At 54.8% G+C, this 16,811-nt stretch overlaps 1 protein-coding gene across 1 annotated transcript in view; it reads right to left on the bottom strand.

Annotated features, from left to right (window-relative positions):
* Positions 1 to 16,811, bottom strand: part of STT3B (STT3 oligosaccharyltransferase complex catalytic subunit B) — an 872,418-nt gene that overhangs the window by 169,336 nt on the left and 686,271 nt on the right. The window lies entirely within an intron of this gene.

Genomic DNA, 16,811 nt, shown 5'->3' with positions numbered 1-16,811 from the left:
TAAGCACCACCTCTGGCAGCCATCTTCAGATTTGGAAGCACGTGAAGTGGCAGTATGACCAAGTGAAGAGCCGCAGAGGGGTAGGCGGGAGGGTTCGCATGTGAATCCATGCCAGACCCATGCTGGAGAACAACAGTTACAGGTAAGTAACTTGTTCCTTCTCCAGCATGGGGTCTGGCATGGATTCACATGCTCATGAATAAAGAATACATAGCAGTACACACGCACAACCACGGGAGGTGGCAAAGGCTCAACATTAAGCATTACATCAAACCCAACATTAAGCACCTTACCTCCTCACCAGGCTCACCTCAGCGAACAGGTTGCGCAGCACTGCTTGGCCGACCCTGGACTCCTCCCCGGAATCCCGATCGACGCAGTAGAATTTCGTGAAGGTGTGCGTCGACCTCCACGTAGCAGCCCTGCATATGTCCAGCAGGGGCACACCAGAAAGGAACGCCGTGGTGGCTGCGATCGCTCTGGTGGAATGGGCTCTCGGACGGCCAGGCAGCGGTCGGTTTGCCAACCGATGACAGTACATGATACAGCCGGAGAGCCATCTGGAAATGGAAGCCTTCGAGAGAGCCTTCCCCTGATTGACAGGTTCAAAATTCACAAAGAGTTGTGATGTCTTCCGAAAACACTTCGTGCGGTCCACATTGAACTTCAGCGCTCTAGCCACATCCAGCGAGTGCAAAGTCCTCTCAGTCGGCGACGAAGGCGACGGGAAGAACACAGGCAACACCAAGGGTTCGTTGAGGTGGAAGTCCGACGGCACCTTGGGCATGAAGGAGGGGTGCGTCCTGAGCACTACCCTCGTGTCGTGAAAAGTCAAGTACGGGGCCTTGCAGGAAAGGGCCTGGATCTCTCCCACCCGTCGTGCGGAGGTGATGGCCACAAGAAATGCTGTTTTCCACGACAGAAACTTCAACGGGGCCGAGTGCAGAGGCTCGAACGGAGGTCCCATGAGCTTGGTCAGCACCACGTTGAGCTCCCACGCCGGGGCCGGAGCCTTCACCGGCGGGAACGATCTGAACAGTCCCTTCATGAACTCTTTCACCAGACGATGAGACCACAAGGACGTCCGGCCCGTGGTTCTGGTGTATCGGGAGATCGCAGCAAGATGAATCTTGATGGACGCGTGTGCCAGACCAGCTTTGGCCAGCGTCAGCAGGTACGGCAGTACCTGGGGAGCCGTAATCCGTAGAGGGTTAATCTTCTGTGCGTGGCACCAGACAGAGAACCTCTTCCATTTGTGTCCATAGCATTTAAGAGTCGAGGACGCCCTGGCCTTTGCAAGAACCTCTCTGCAGTCGGCCGGTATGTCGTATCCTCCAAACTCTAGCGCTGCAGGAGCCAGGCCTGCAAGTTCAGCGATTTCGGGTCGTGGTGGAGGATGGCGCCTCCTTCCCTGGAGAGTAGATCCGCGTCCACCGGCAGCTTGATTGGCGGGGACGCTGATAAGTCCAGAAGGTCCGGGAACCATATCTGCCTCGGCCACGCAGGTGCGACGAGGATCATCCTGCACCGTGACCTCTTGAGCTGGTTGACGAGCCGGATTAGCAGTGGCAAAGGAGGGAACGCGTAGAGGAACAGGCCCTCCCAGGGGAACGAGAAAGCATCGCCCATGCTCCTCGCCTGGGGAAACCTGCTGGCGAACCTCCTGCACTTGGAGTTCGTCGCCGTCGCGAACAGGTCGATCTGGGGTGTGCCCCACCGTCGGAAGAGGCGATCCACTAGATCCTGCCGTAGTTCCCACTCGTGGCACGAGCGCAGCTCCCTGCTGAGTGAGTCGGCGATGGTGTTTTTTATCCCTGCCAGATGAAACGGCACTAGAAACATCCTTTGGGCGACTGCCCAATGCCACAGGTCCTGCGCCTCCTTGGACAGTGCTGGGGACCTGGTTCCGCCCTGTTTCCTGATGTAAAACATGGTGGTGGTGTTGTCGGTGAAGATCCTCACCACCTTGCCCTTGAGGGACGGAAGGAAGGACCTGAGGGCCCAGAACACTGCACGGAGCTCCAGGACGTTGATATGGAGGGACTTCTCCGTCGGGAGCCAAAGGCCTCTCATGTGCAGATTTTCGGTGTGCGCTCCCCACCCTTCCAGGGAGGCATCCGTGGTCACTGTCTCCTGGTGGTCTGGGGTCTGGAAGTCCATGCCCGCCGTCAGATGCGCGCGGGTGCCCCACCACCGGACCGCTCGGCGGAAACTCTCGTCGAGTGTGATCCTCTCCTCGAAGCCGCCCGTCGTTTGGATCCAGCGCGCGTCCAGGAACTCCTGCAACGGGCGCATCCGGAGCCTGCACATGGGAATGAGGTAGATGCAAGAAGACATCATTCCGAGGAGGGACTTGATGGACCTCACCTTGGCCGCGCCGGAAACCAACATCCGCTGTACCTTGCGCCCAGGATGGACCTGGTCCTTTCCTCCGACGGGGAGGCCAGAAGGGACACTGTGTCGAGCTTCGCTCCCAGAAACAGTGCGTTTTGCGCGGGTACCAGGTGGGACTTGGCGTAGTTCACAGAGAATCCCAGGTCCGTGAGAAGTTGGACGGTCCTTGCCGTGTGCTCCACGGCGAGCTCCCTCGTCTTGGCTCGGATGAGCCAGTCGTCCAGGTAGGGGTAGAAGTGGATCCCCCAACGGCGCAGCTGCGCCGCCACCGGTGCAAGGCACTTGGTAAATACCCTGGGTGCCGACCGTAGTCCGAAGGGGAGGGCTTTGAACTGGTAGTGACGCCCTTGGACCACAAACCTGAGGAATTTTCGGTGCCCCTTTAGGATGGGAATATGGAAGTAGGCATCCTCCAAATCCAACGACGACAGGAAGTCTCCTTCCTCCAGCTGACCCAGGACATGCTGGAGGGTGACCATCCGGAACTTCTGCGCCTTGATGAATTTGTTCAGACGTCGCAGGTCTAGGATGGGGCGCCATCCTCCCGTCTTCTTCACGAGGAAGTATCTCGAGTAAACTCCGGAGCCCCGAAGCCTCTTTGGGACGAGTTCGATGGCGCCCTTCCTGAGCATCCCCTGTACCTCCAGGAGAAGCTGAGAGACGTGAAGCTCTTTCCTGGCCACGGGGGGGACGCGAGGGCACCTTCTTTGAAACTCGAGCGCGTGGCCCCGGGCTAAGGCGTCCAGCACCCAACGGTCGGTGGAGATGGACTCCCACACGCTGACGAAGCTCGCCAGCCGGCCTCCCACCGGGGTGCTTCGGTGGGGGCCCGACCCCACGGCCGGTTCAATCCTGTTTCGACGAGGGTTTGCCGACTTGACCTCCTTGGCGACGACGGCGGGGTCCGCCGGACTTGCCTCGTCCTCTGTAGGCCTCCTGAGATGACGAGCGGGCCGCTTGACGGTAGGTGGAGAAACCTCCGCCGGAACCTTTGGAGGCACCCTTGCCTCCGCTGCTCCGAAAGGGCATCCGTCGTTGCTGCAGAACCCCAAGGGCCCGGGCCGTCTCAGTGTCCGCTTTAATGGCCTGGAGGGAATCGTCCATTGTTTTCCCAAACAGGTTGTTCCCATCGAACGGCATGTCCAGGACTCTGGTCTGTACGTCTTGACGGAAGTCCGTAGCCTTGAGCCATCCACGCCGCCTAAGGCACACGCCGTTGCCCAACTGGCGAAACCCAGTGTCGGCGATGTCCGTCGCAATAGTGATGGCGTGGTCCGACGCCACCTCGCCTTCCTGTAGGATCTCCAGGGCATCCCCCCTCTTGTCGTCCGGTAGGAAGTCCAGCAGGGGAGCCAGTTTGTACCATAGCTCCCTGTCGTAGCGGGCCACGATAGCCAAGGCGTTGGCTGCTTTAATCGTCGTTGCTGCCGACGAGATGACCCTGCGTCCCATAGCGTCCAATTTCTTTCCCTCACCGTCCGGTGGGGAAGTCAATGTGGAGGCCGCACCCCCCCCCCCGCTTTCTTCCTGGCCGCCGCGGAGACGACAGAGTCCGGGGTAGGCTGCGCCCAGAGGCACAGGGGGGCCGCGTCCGGGACCCGGTACTTCTTCTCGTACCGGTCTCTTCTAGCTGGTGTCGTGGAAGGGTTCTTGAGGGCGAGGCCCTCATCCCAAATGTCGTCCAGTAGAGGCACCTCGAGGACCGTCTTCCTCTTGGCCTCGCGCCGTTGATAAAGGAATCCTTCCTTTTTCTTCTCCTCAGGGCAGAGTTGGAAAAGCTCGGATGCCCTAGTGATCATGGAGTGGAACGATCCAACCTCGTCGGGCGGAGAAGCCCTGGTGGGAGGTGACGACGGTAGATCCTCGTCGTATACCTCGTCGTCCGTACCCGTCGCTGCCGTTTCAGTCCCCGTATCATCCCCTCGGGTGGACGGGGAGGAGGGCTGGACGGGGCGCGACGGCTGAAAAGGAGGTGGAGGGTGAATCCTTCTTTTCTTGGGCGGGGGAGTGCCAGAAGGTCCCGGTTCAGGATCCCCCGACAGGAGAGGTTCCTCCGTCGGCAACGGTAGTCTCGTCCTTATCTCTGAACATAAGGACTGTATAGCCAACAAAATGGCAGCCAAGTTGTCTTGCGGCGCTGGCAGAGGGGAATCCGACGGGCGATCAGGGGCCCCGTCGGCACCCTCGACGATGTCGTCGTCACCTTCGTCGGGATCCATCCCGACCGACCGGTCTTCTTCCACGCCAAGACGGCTTAAGACCTCGATCAGCTCTTCCTCTGAGGTTGAGGCCGAATCTACGACGACGCCCTGCCCCCCCTTTTTCTTTCCCGCCGGGGGTTTCACGGGGGTCCTATCGATGGGCACAAAAGAGGACTCCCTCCGAGGTGGCAGGGAGACTCTGAGCCCCCGAGGTCGCCACCACTGGTGTAGCCTCCACAGGCTGAGCCAGGGCCGCCGCGACAGTATCGATAGAGGGCTTGGCCGGATGGATTAAGGCCTTCACCACCTTAGGTGCGCTCACCGCCTTATCCATGGGGGGGGGGGACACTGCCTCGCTCCCCCTCCGATGGGGCCTTCGAGCTCCACCGGGGCCTCTCCAGGAGCTTCGCCGGGTGCTCGCCCTTCCTCTTACCCGACCCAGAGCGTTGGCTCGTGGCTGAAGGTGCCGGGGAGGGTGCGCCCTGCCTGGTGCCCGTAGAGCCCGATCGTTCGAAGCTCCCGGTGCCAGCGGACTCGCGGTGCTTGGCCTTGTGTTGGACCCCCGTCGCCAGGGCGTCCTCAAAGGTCTTAGAAGACCGCTCGGATTTCTTCCTCTTCTTCTCGATTGATGGGCTCTTCCCTTCCAGCCAGTTGGCGAGACGTTGATGGCGGTCCTTCATGGTCCGCTCCGACATGTTGCCGCAAAACGCACAGTCCTTCTCCACGTGCGTCTTGTCCTCATGTAAGCAATAGAGACAAAAGGAGTGTTCGTCCTCCTTAAAGACGTTCTGCAGCTGGCATCCAGGGCAGATCCTGAACAGCTTTCCGGGCGTCGAGCTTCCCTTCTCCTGGGCCATGTCCGGGCCTGAGAAACTTCTGGAATCCTCCAAAAGCGTAGCTCGACGAAATCTTCACCCTTGAGGGGCACAGACGAATCCGACACGGGTCCCCGTTGATCGGATGGAGAGTCGGTGGAGCTTGAGGCTCTTTTGACCGAAAAAAAACGAAGTTTTTGAGAAAAAACGTGAAAAAATAGCACTAACGCTCGAGAGCAATAGCACGAGGATCCCAACACATGAACGTGCGGTAAAAATCTGAAGATGGCTGCCAGAGGCGGTGCTTAGGTAGAGGGCAGTCATTGGCTGTGGTCAGTATGACGCAGAGACCAGTGATTGGTTATTGCTACGAAAAACAGATCAGAAACGAAACTGATACTGGTTTTTTCTTTACCGAGGATTCCCAGCCTGACGACGGGGAATATTCATGAGCATGTGAATCCATGCCAGACTCCATGCGGGAGAACATGTACATAGCAGAGATAGGGTATGGTAGAGTATTAAGGCTCGTTCCCTTTGAGCCACTTGATGTAGTTTACTCTAAAGTGTTGGTAGGTTTGGTCAAGCCTTAAGGTGGGCGGAAGGGAGTTACATATTTGTGCAGCTTTGACAGGGAAGTTGTTCCCTTCAGTTGTAGTAATTTTGAATGGAGGGACAACTAGGCAGTTCATGTAGGCTGTTCTCGTGGGTCTTAATGTGGTTCTTCTTTTGAACCTCTCAGTGAGGTAGCTAGGTGCTACGTTATTAAGGCATTGAAATGTTAGGGGCGCAGTTTTAAGTTTCATTTCATCAGTCGTAGATAGCCAGTTGGATTGCTTGCTAATTGTTGTGATATGTTCTCTTTTTGAGATTTCTATACTTTTTTTCAACTTTTTGTGGAAAAATGTGTTACTCACCTAGTATCTGTTAGTCCCTGATGCTGCATCAGTTTTTGTGTCACTTCACCCTCCCTCTGGAACTCTCTGCCGGCACACATCAGGAATTATCACTCCTACTGCACCTTAATAAAACATGTAAAAAACTGGATGTTTAACAAATAGGACTAATGATTAATTAAATGTACCTTCTGCCATCCACCTCTGCCCAAACGCTGCAATACCCTGGGCCTGTGCCCATTCTTATCTGCAAGCCCTAGAGGAGCAGGAGGCCTGTATCACTACAAGAGCAGTGCCACCCACACTGGAGCATGTCCAGAGCATGCTGCAATTAATAGGTAAGCCAGTGGGCTATACATACCTTGCCATAGTTGGCCGCAGTGAAAATAACTCCTTTTTTCATGCGGAACATGCCGCAATTACAGCCGCAGAAGCTGTGCTAACTTCAGATTGCTGCCACTACAGCTGTTGGTCAACTTTACCCAGCTTGAGTGTACAGTGCCTCCATTGTACTACATGAGGCCCGGTCCACACTAAGATGGCTGCCACAACACAGCGAGCTGCATCCCACTACTAGAGGAACATCCCCTTCTGGTAATGGAGCCGGATTGGTTGCAAAGCCGGAAGGCGTTAACCGGCACACGCGTTAAGGATCTCACCTGGATTGTGCCTGTCCGTTGCCGACCGAACCATCAGCCGGAAACCCTGGTTCAGCTACCTCCCTCACCCCGTGAGTATCTATTCCTTCTACAATACCTGAGCCCCCACTCACCACCTAGCCTACCACACTCGGTCTACTTGCCTGAGCCGTGTCTCCTAGCCACGCCCAAAGTGCCACTGCCGTCTACCCATTGCCATTTTTGCTAAGGCATTCTCCGAGACTACTATCGAGCGTATTACCCAAGGTTTCTGAGCGAACTACCCACAAAATATGCCGCACCCTGAATATATCATTAACTGTAGACTCTTCAAAGTTATCCATACGTTATACACACACACACACACGTTATAATGCAACCCTCTTAACTTCTGCTTCCTATGCAGCACCAGCCATACGATTAAATTCTTCTTCCAATCCTAGTTCCTTAAGAACAGCATATGCAATGAATTTGTTGCATCAAATCTTAACTAACTCTAGCCTACTGCCTTGAACTGCATTGTCTGAAGTCCCTGCTTAACACTGCTCCAAGGTACTGGACTGCCTCATTTTTGTCTACCATTAACCCAATATACAAATGCCTCAAATCTGCTCAGCATTAGACCGCTGCATTTGACTGTACTGCCACAACTGTGCTGCCGAACATCAGCCACTGTTTCTGACCGTATTGCCTCTAGTCCCGTTTAACACTAGTCCAATGCACTTGATCACCTCAATTTCTGTCTAGCATTTACACATTGTACAGGCAGTCTAGCACTAGCCTACCTTACTTGAATGTATCACAGCTACAGCTCATATTAGCATTAGCCCAATATATCTGATCAGAACTGCTCTTGCATCATTTCAGTAGCACTCTTACAACATGCCGCCCAAACTGCCATGTTCCTACGATATACCACCTACACCCTTCCTACCTGCACTTCTTATAGGCACACCTACCCAAGGTGCTAAGATTGCCACTCCAGTTCCCGTACCTAGCCACACCACTATGACCAAATCACTTCGGGATGTACAAGCCCTTGCACACCCCATGCCACTGTGAAAAATCCAAGGCTAGGTACCCACTCTGTCCACTTCTCAGCTACTATCAAAAAACTCCTAGGAAAGCAACCTCACCACTCTCCCTCATCGGGCCTCCACACCCATGCCAAAAACCCTCAGCACCACCGCCAATAACAACATCCCACGAAAACTAAATTAGGGAACAACCCTACTACCCAAATACAATGTGCACTCATCAATGCACAGTCCTTGCCAGCTCATGCCATAGAGATTCATGACCGTATCACAAATCTGGATCTAGATATCTTAGCAATCACAGAGACCTGGTTACATGAAGCCTCCAGACCAGCCATCTGCCAAACCCTACCGCCAGGCTACATAATCCTGCGCCAAGATAGAACCTCCAGTAAAGGAGGAGGTGCCGCCCTAATTCTCAAGGAAACCATTAACTCCAGGCAAATAAAAACTGCTAAGGCAGACAACTTGGACACGATCAGTAAAAATATCCCTCTCACCTAATGACACTATTTTATTACATTTGTATAGCGCACAGCAGCCCTTGGGCATCAAGGCGCTGTTACTTGCAAGGTTCTTAGTTACAGGGTGGGAGGTTACAAGTTGTACAATTATACTTTAGAGTACATATTTACATACAATTATACATTAGTGTGCATATATGGTACATTTGTGAGGTTTATCGTTAGCTGGTGGTCGTGGCGTACGTCAAGTGAAGAGCACCGTTTTCATAGCTTTACGGAATGCCACGAGAGATGTCTCACCTCGGAGGGTGGGAGGTAGGGCAATGAGGTGCAAGGGTGCGAGGTAGGGGAAACTAGCGCCACCTGCTTTGGATCTCCTTACCATGGGCACATAAAGCATGTTGGCGTAGGGTGTACTGGTTGGTCATGCAGATGTGGAAGGGTGGATCCTTTGCAAAAGGTAATAAAGTGCAGAGAGGTGGATGCACTTGTGGGTCAGTGTCAGGGTTTTGAAAATGATCCTCTTATTGGGAGCCAGTGGGCTGTTTTCCTGGCAGCCGTAATGTGTTCTCTTTTGGAGATGTCTTGGGCTGCGCAGAGCGCGTTGTTCTGGATGACTTGTAGTCTATCCAGGTTTTTTCTGGTGGTCCCTAGGAAGAGTACATTGCACTAGTCTAGCCTTGAGCCAGTGATGGCTCTGGCTATGTTGGTGTAGTTTTCTTTGGAGAGAAATGGAATGGCTGCATTAATTAGTTTGGCAGAGTAGGCTGCAGAGGAGGCGATGGCACTGACTTGTCTATTCATGGACAGGTTAGAGTTCAGGTAGACTGAGGGTTTTGACTGAGTCTGAGACAGTGATTTTAATGGAATCAATGGTGAAGTGGCTAAACTGTGTATCAAGGTTAAGTGTGCCAGGGGAGCCTATCAGAAGAAGTTCAGTCTTGCCAGAGTAAAGGCATGGTCTGTTGGCTGCCATCCAAGCCTGGATGGTGTTGTAGATGTTATTGAGAGTAATGGAGTCTTTGTCATAGTTACTAGTGAGGGTGAGGAGGATCTCGGTAGCGTCCATGTGGTTTGTGTAGGAGATACCCATAGTGACAAGGATGAGAAAGAGCGGGCGAGTAAAGATGTTGTAAATGGTGGGTGAAAGACAAGAACCATAGGGTACTCCACAGTATCAGGCATGCGTGAGTGGATTGATACCGTACTCCTTACCTTGAGTGAGTGGCAGGGATCTGTGGCAGGTGGCAGAAGAGCAGCGAAGAGATGCAAAGATCACAGCAGGCCTTTCCTCTTGGCCTTAGCTCGTCGGCTTCGCCTATAACTCTACACATGGTCTACCGCCCTCCAGGCCCCACTCTCGATTTCCAATCCAACATCGCACACATCCTAGATGACAACCTCAAAACTAACACAAGAGCCACTCTCCTAGGAGGCCTAAATCTTGGTTTCAAAGACCCCAAAGACAAGAAAGGTAAAGCTTTCACCAAAGCCCTTCTAGATCTAGGCTTTACCTAACTAGTCAACAGTCCGACCCACACCAAAGGTTGCATATTAAAGTGGATAGCGGATCACAATTGTGCTGCTGACATCAGCTCCAACACTCCATGCCCTTGGATTGACCACCACTTACTGCACTTCCTTATACCGTCTAAAATAGGAGGTAATCCTAGCCCACCTGTGCCAGCTACCATGGCATGGTCTAGAAAATTACCAAGGAGAGACTACTTCCGCTCCTTGAAAGGAACAAGTTACTTACCTGTAACTGTTGTTCTCCAGCATGGGTCTGGCATGGATTCACATGGTCATGAATATTCCCCGTCGTCAGGCTGGGAATCCTCGGTAAAGAAAAAACCAGTATCAGTTTCGTTTCTGATCTGTCTTTCGTAGTAGCAACCAATCACTGATCTCTGCGTCATACTGACCACAGCCAATGACTGCCCTCTACCTAAGCCCCGCCTCTGGCAGCCATCTTCAGATTTGGTAGCACGTGAAGTGGCAGTATGACCAAGTGAAGAGCCGCAGAGGGGTAGTCGGGATGGTTCGCATGTGAATCCATGCTAGACCCATGCTGGAGAACAACAGTTACAGGTAAGTAACTTGTTCCTTCTCCACCATGGGGTCTGGCATGGATTCACATGGTCATGAATAAAAGAATACATTGCAGTACACACATGCACAACCACGGGAGGTGGCAAAGGCTCAACATTAAGCATTACATCCAAAACTCAACATTAAGCAATTCTTACCTCCTCACCTTAGGCAAACAGGTTGCGCAGCACTGCTTAGCCGACCCTGGACTCCTCCCTGGAATCCGGATCGACGCAGTAGAATTTCGTGAAGGTGTGCGTTGACCTCCACGTAGCAGCCCTGCAGATGTCCAGCAAGGGCACACCAGATAGGAACGCAGTGGTAGCTGCAATCACTCTGGGGGAATGGGCTCTCGGACGGCCAGGCAGCGGTCGGTTTGCCAACCGATGACAGTACATGATACAGCCAGAGAGCCATCTGGAAATGGAAGCCTTCGAGAGAGCCTTCCCCTGATTGACAGGTCCAAAGTTCACAAAAAGTTGTGACGTCTTCCGAAAACTCTTCGTGCGGTCCACGTAGAACTTTAGCGCTCTAGCCACATCCAGCGAGTGCAAAGTCCTTTCAGCCGGCGACGGGAAGAACACAGGCAACACCAAGGGTTCGTTGAGGTGGAAGTCCGACGGCACCTTGGGCATGAAGGAGGGGTGCGTCCTGAGCACTACCCTTGTGTCGTGAAAAGTCAAGTACGGGGCCTTGCAGGAAAGGGCCTGGATCTCTCCCACCCGTCGTGCGGAGGTGATGGCCACAAGAAACGCAGTTTTCCATGACAAGAACTTCAACGGAGCTGAGTGCAGAGGCTCGAACGGAGGGCCCATGAGCTTGGTCAGCACCACGTTGAGCTCCCACGCCGGGGCCTTCACCGGCGGGAATGATCTGAACAGTCCCTTCATGAATTCTTTCACCAGACGATGAGACCACAAAGACGTCCGTCTCGTGGTTCTGGTGTATCGGGAGATCGCAGCAAGATGAATCTTGATGGAAGCGTGCGCCAGTCCAGCCTTGGCCAGCGTCAGCAGGTACGGCAGTACTTGAGGAGCCGTAATCCGTAGTGGGTTAATCTTCTGTGCGTGGCACCAGACAGAGAACCTCATCCATTTGTGTCCGTAGCATTTAAGAGTTGAGGACGTCTTGGCCTTTGCAAGAACCTCTCTGCAGTCGGCCGATATGTCGTAACCTCCAAACTCTAACGCTGCAGGAGCCAGGCCTGCAAGTTCAGCGACTTCGGGTCGTGATGGAGGATGGCGCCTCCTTCCCTGGAGAGAAGATCCGCGTCCACTGGCAGCTTGATTGACGGGGACGCTGAAAAGTCCAGAAGGTTCGGGAACCATATCTGCCTTGGCCATGCAAGTGCGACGAGGATCATCCTGAACCGTGACCTCTTGAGCTGGTTGATGAGCCGGATCAGCAGCGGCAATGGAGGGAACGCATATAGGAACAGGCCCTCCCAGGGGAACGAGAAAGCATCGCCCATGCTCCTCGGCTGGGGAAACCTGCTGGCGACCCTCCGGCACTTGGAGTTCGTCGCCGTCGTGAACAGATCGATCTGGGGTGTGCCCCACCGTCGGAAGAGGCGGTCCACTAGATCCTGTCGTATAAAGACTGTTTTACAGACTGACACCTTTTTAGTGAATATGTGCTGCAGCTGCTTTTCAGTGTCGTAGTTCCCACTCGTGGCACGAGCGCAGCTCTCTGCTGAGCGAGTCGGCGATGGTGTTTTTTATCCCTGCCAGATGAAACGGCACCAGAAACATCCCTTGGGCGACGGCCCAATGCCACAGATCCTGAGCCTCCTTGGACAGGGCTGGGGATCTGGTACCGCCCTGCTTCCTGATGTAGAACATGGTGGTGGTGTTGTCGGTGAAGATCCTCACCACCTAGCCCTTGAGGGACGGAAGAAAGGACCTGAGGGCCCAAAACACTGCCCGGAGTTCCAGGACGTTGATATGGAGGGACCTCTCCGTCGGTAGCCAAAGGCCTCTCGCGTGCAGATTTTCGGTGTGCTCTCCCCACCCTTCCAGGGAGGCATCCGTGGTCACTGTCTTCTGGTGGCCCGGGGTCTGGAAGTCCATGCCCGCCGTCAGATGCACGCGGGTGCCCCACCACCGGATCGCTCGTCGGAAGCTCGAGTGTGATCCTGTCCTCGAAGCTGCCCGTCGTCTGGATCCAGCGAGCGTCCAGGAACTCCTGCAACGGGCGCATCCGAAGCCTGCACAGGCGGATGAGATAAATGCAAGACGACATCATTCCGAGGAGGGATTTGATGGACCTCACCCTGGCCGCGTCCGCAACCAGCATCCGCTGCACCTTGCCCAAGATGGCCCTCGTCCTTTCCTCCGACGGAGAGGCCAGAAGCGCCATTGTGTCGAGTTTCGCTCCCAGAAACAGTGCGTCTTGCGCGGGCACCAGGTGGGACTTGGCGTAGTTTATGGAGAATCCCAGGTCCGTAAGTAGTTGGACGGTCCTCGCCGTGTGCTCCGCGGCGAGCTCCTTTGCCTTTGCTCGGATGAGTCAGTCGTCCAGGTAGGGGTAGACGTGGATCCCCTCCAGCCGCACCGCCACCGTTGCGAGGCACTTGGTGAACACCCTGGGTGCCGACCTCAATCCGAAGGGAAGGGCTCTGAACTGGTAGTGACGCCCTTGGACCACGAATCTGAGAAACTTTCGGTGTCCCTTTAGGATGGGGATATGGAAGTAGGCATCCTCCAAATCCAACAACGACAGGAAATCGCCCTCCTCCAGTTGACCCAGAACGTGCTGGAGGGTGACCATCCGGAACTTCTGTGCCTTGATTAATTTGTTCAGTCGTCGTAGGTCCAGGATGGGACGCCATCCTCTCGTCTTCTTCACAAGGAAGTATCTTGAGTAAACTCCGGAGCCCCGAAGCCTCTTTGGGACGAGCTCGATGGCGCCTTTCTTGAGCATCGCCTTTACCTCCAAGAGAAGTTGAGGGACGTGATGTTCGTTCCTGGCCACGGGGGGGGGACGCGCGGGCACTTCTTTAGAAACTCGAGCGCGTGACCCTGGGCCAGGGCGTCCAGCACCCAACGGTCAGTGGAGATGGACTCCCACACGCTGACGAAGTTCGCCAGCCGGCCTCCCACCGGGGTGCTTCAGTGGGGGCCCGACCCCACGGCCGGTTCAGTCCTGCTTCGACGAGGCTTTGCTGCCTTGCCCTCCTTGGTGACGACGACGGGGTCCGCCCAACTTGCCTCGTCCCCTGTAGGCTTCTTGCGACGACGAACGGGCCGCTTGACGATAGGTGGAAAATCTGCCGCCGGAACCTTTGGAGGCACCCTGCTTGCCTCTGCTGCTCCGAAAGGGTGGCCGTCGTTGCTGGAGAACACCAAGAGCCCGGGCCGTCTCAGTGTCCGTCTTGATGGCTTGTAGGGAATCGTCCACTGTTTTCCCCAAACAGGTTGGTCCCGTCGAACGACATTTCCAAGACTCTGGTCTGCACGTCCTGACGGAAGTTAGTTGCCTTGAGCCATCCACGCCGTCTAAGGCACACGCCGTTGCCCAACTGGCGAAATCCAGTGTCAGCGATGTCCGTCGCTATCGTAATGGCGTGGTCCGACGCCACTTCTCCTTCCTGCAAGATCTCTAGGGCCTCCGCCCTCTTGTCGTCTAGTAAGAAGTCCAGCGATTTTGTACCACAACTCCCTGTCGTAGCGGGCTACGATAGCCAAGGCGTTGGCAGCCTTAATCGTCGTCGCTGCCGATGAGATGACTCTGCGTCCCATCGTGTCCAATTTCTTTCCCTCGCCGTCCGGCGGGGAGGGAGACGTAGAGGCCGAGGCCCCCCCCTCGCTTTCTTCCTGGCCGCCGCAGAGACGACCGAGTCCGGGGTCGGCTGTGCCTGAAGGCACAAGGGGGCCGCGTCCGGGACCCGGTACTTCTTCTCGTACCGGTCCCTTCTCGCAGGCGTTGTGGATGGGTTCTTGAGGAGGGCGAGACCCTCATCCCAGATATCGTCCAGTAGAGGTACAGCGAGGACCGTCTTCCTCTTGGTCTCGCGCCGTTGATAAAGGAAACCTTCCTTCTCTTCCTGGCAGAGCTGTAAAAGCTCGGATGCCCTGGCGATCATGGCACGAAACGATCCAATCTCGTCGGGCGGGGAAGCCCGGGAGGAGGTGACGACGGGAGATCCTCGTCGTAAACCTCGTCGTCTGTGCCCGTCGCGGCCGTGTCAGTCCCCTATCATCCCCACGGGTCGTGGACGGGGAGGAGGGCTGAGCAGGGCGCGATGGTTGAAAAGGAGGTGGAGGATGGGTCCCCCGTCGGGAGAGGTTCCTCCGTTGGTGCCAACGGCAATCTCGTCCTTATCTCCGAGCAGAAGGACTGTATAGCCAACAAAATGGCCGCCAAGTTGTCTTGCGGCACTGGTTGAGGGGAGTCAGACGGGCGGTCAGGAGCCCCGTCGACACCCTCAATGTTCTCGTCTCCTCCTACGTTGGGGTCCCTCCCGATGGGCTGGTCTTCTTCCACGCCAACGCTGTGGCTTAAGACTTCGATCAGCTCCTCCTCAGAGGTTGAGGCCGAATCCACGACGACCTCCTGCCCTCCCCCTTTTTCTTCTCCGTCGGAGGTTTCACGGGGGTCCTGTCGATGGGCATGAAAGAGGACTCCCTCCGCGGTGGCAGGGAGACTCTGGGCCCCGAGGTCGCCACCACTGGTGTAGCCTCCACAGGCTGAGCCAGGGCCGCCGCGACTGTCTCGATAGAGGCCTTGGCCGGATGGATTAAGGCTTTCACCACCTTAGGTGCGCTCACAGACTTCTCCTTGGGGGGGGGGGGGTCACCGCCTCGCTCCCCCTCCGATGGGGCCTTAGAGCTCGACCGGGGTCTCTCCAGGAGCTTCGCCGGGTGTTCAGCCTTCCTCTTACCCGAGCCAGAGCGTTGGCTCGTGGTTGATGGTGCCGGGGAGGATGCGCCCTGCCTGGCGCCCGTAGAGCCCCACCGGTCGGCGCTCCCGGTGCCAGCGGACTCGCGGTGCTTGGCCTTCTGTTGGACCCCCGTCGCCGGGGCGCCCTCAAAGGTCTTAGAAGACCGCTCGGACTTCTTCTCGCCTGACGGGCTCTTCCCTTTCAGCCAGTTGGCGAGACGCAGATGGCGGTCCTTCATGGTCCGCTCTGACATATTGCCGCAAAACGCACAGTCCTTCTCCACGTGCGTCTTGTCCTCATGCAGGCAGTAGAGTCAGAGGGAGTGTTCGTCCTCTTTAAAGACATTCTGAAGCTGGCATCCAGGGCAGACCCTGAACAGCTTTCCGGGCGTCGAGCTTCCCTTCTCCTGGGCCATGATCGAGATGGGCCTGAGAAACTTCTGGAGTCCTCCAAAAGCATAGCTCGACGAATCTTCACCCTTGAGGGGCGTAGACGAATCCGACACGGGTCCCCGTTGATCGGATGGAGAGTCGGTGGAGCTTGAGGCTCTTTTGACCGAAAAAAACGAAGTTTTTGAGAAAAAACGTGAAAAAATAGCACTAACGCTCGAGAGCAATAGCACGAGGATCCCAACACATGAACGTGCAGTAAAAATCTGAAGATGGCTGCCAGAGGCGGTGCTTAGGTAGAGGGCAGTCATTGGCTGTGGTCAGTATGACGCAGAGACCAGTGATTGGTTATTACTACGAAAGACAGATCACAAACGAAACTGATACTGGTTTTTTCTTTACCGAGGATTCCCAGCCTGACGACGGGGAATATTCATGAGCATGTGAATCCATGCCAGACCCCATGCTGGAGAATGTGCGTTGTGCCATTCTGAAAAGTGAATGTAAGGTTATTTTACTCACCTGTGAATTGGATGTGTCCCTTTCCCAAAAGAAAGTCTGTTGGCTTCACTATTTCTTTCAGAGAATAGGTGTATATTATACATTTACCAAATGGGTCTTGGTTTCCCTAACTTGCTGTTTAGCCTGTTTAGAATAAGTCTGCCTTAGATTTTACCTACTTAGAACAACATTGAGTGATTCATAAAGTGTAACATTGGGTTTTGCGTTCCTTGGTCTGTTTCATAACACATTCTTAAACAGTCTCAGGTTTATACCTACCTTTAAGTGGCTGATAGCTCCTTTAAAAAGTATGTGGCTTTTACCTACCTTGAGATAGCTGTATGCCACCCTAAAGATCTGAAAAGCAACTGTAATAGTATATTACAACATTAGGTTTCACCTGCCTAGAATAGCTGTGTGCCATTCCCAAAAGAGTTATGTAAGTGTAGCTGACCTTGGTCTGCCTGGTGCAATCCTACATTAGTGTAAAGAGTTGTTGCTTA

This window comes from Ambystoma mexicanum, chromosome 2q (assembly GCF_040938575.1).
Source record: "Ambystoma mexicanum isolate Mex_15411 chromosome 2q, UKY_AmexF1_1, whole genome shotgun sequence".
Classification (NCBI taxonomy): Eukaryota; Metazoa; Chordata; class Amphibia; order Caudata; family Ambystomatidae; genus Ambystoma; species Ambystoma mexicanum.
Note: the sequence above shows the minus strand (reverse complement) of the source record. Positions and strands in the feature narration are given on the sequence as shown.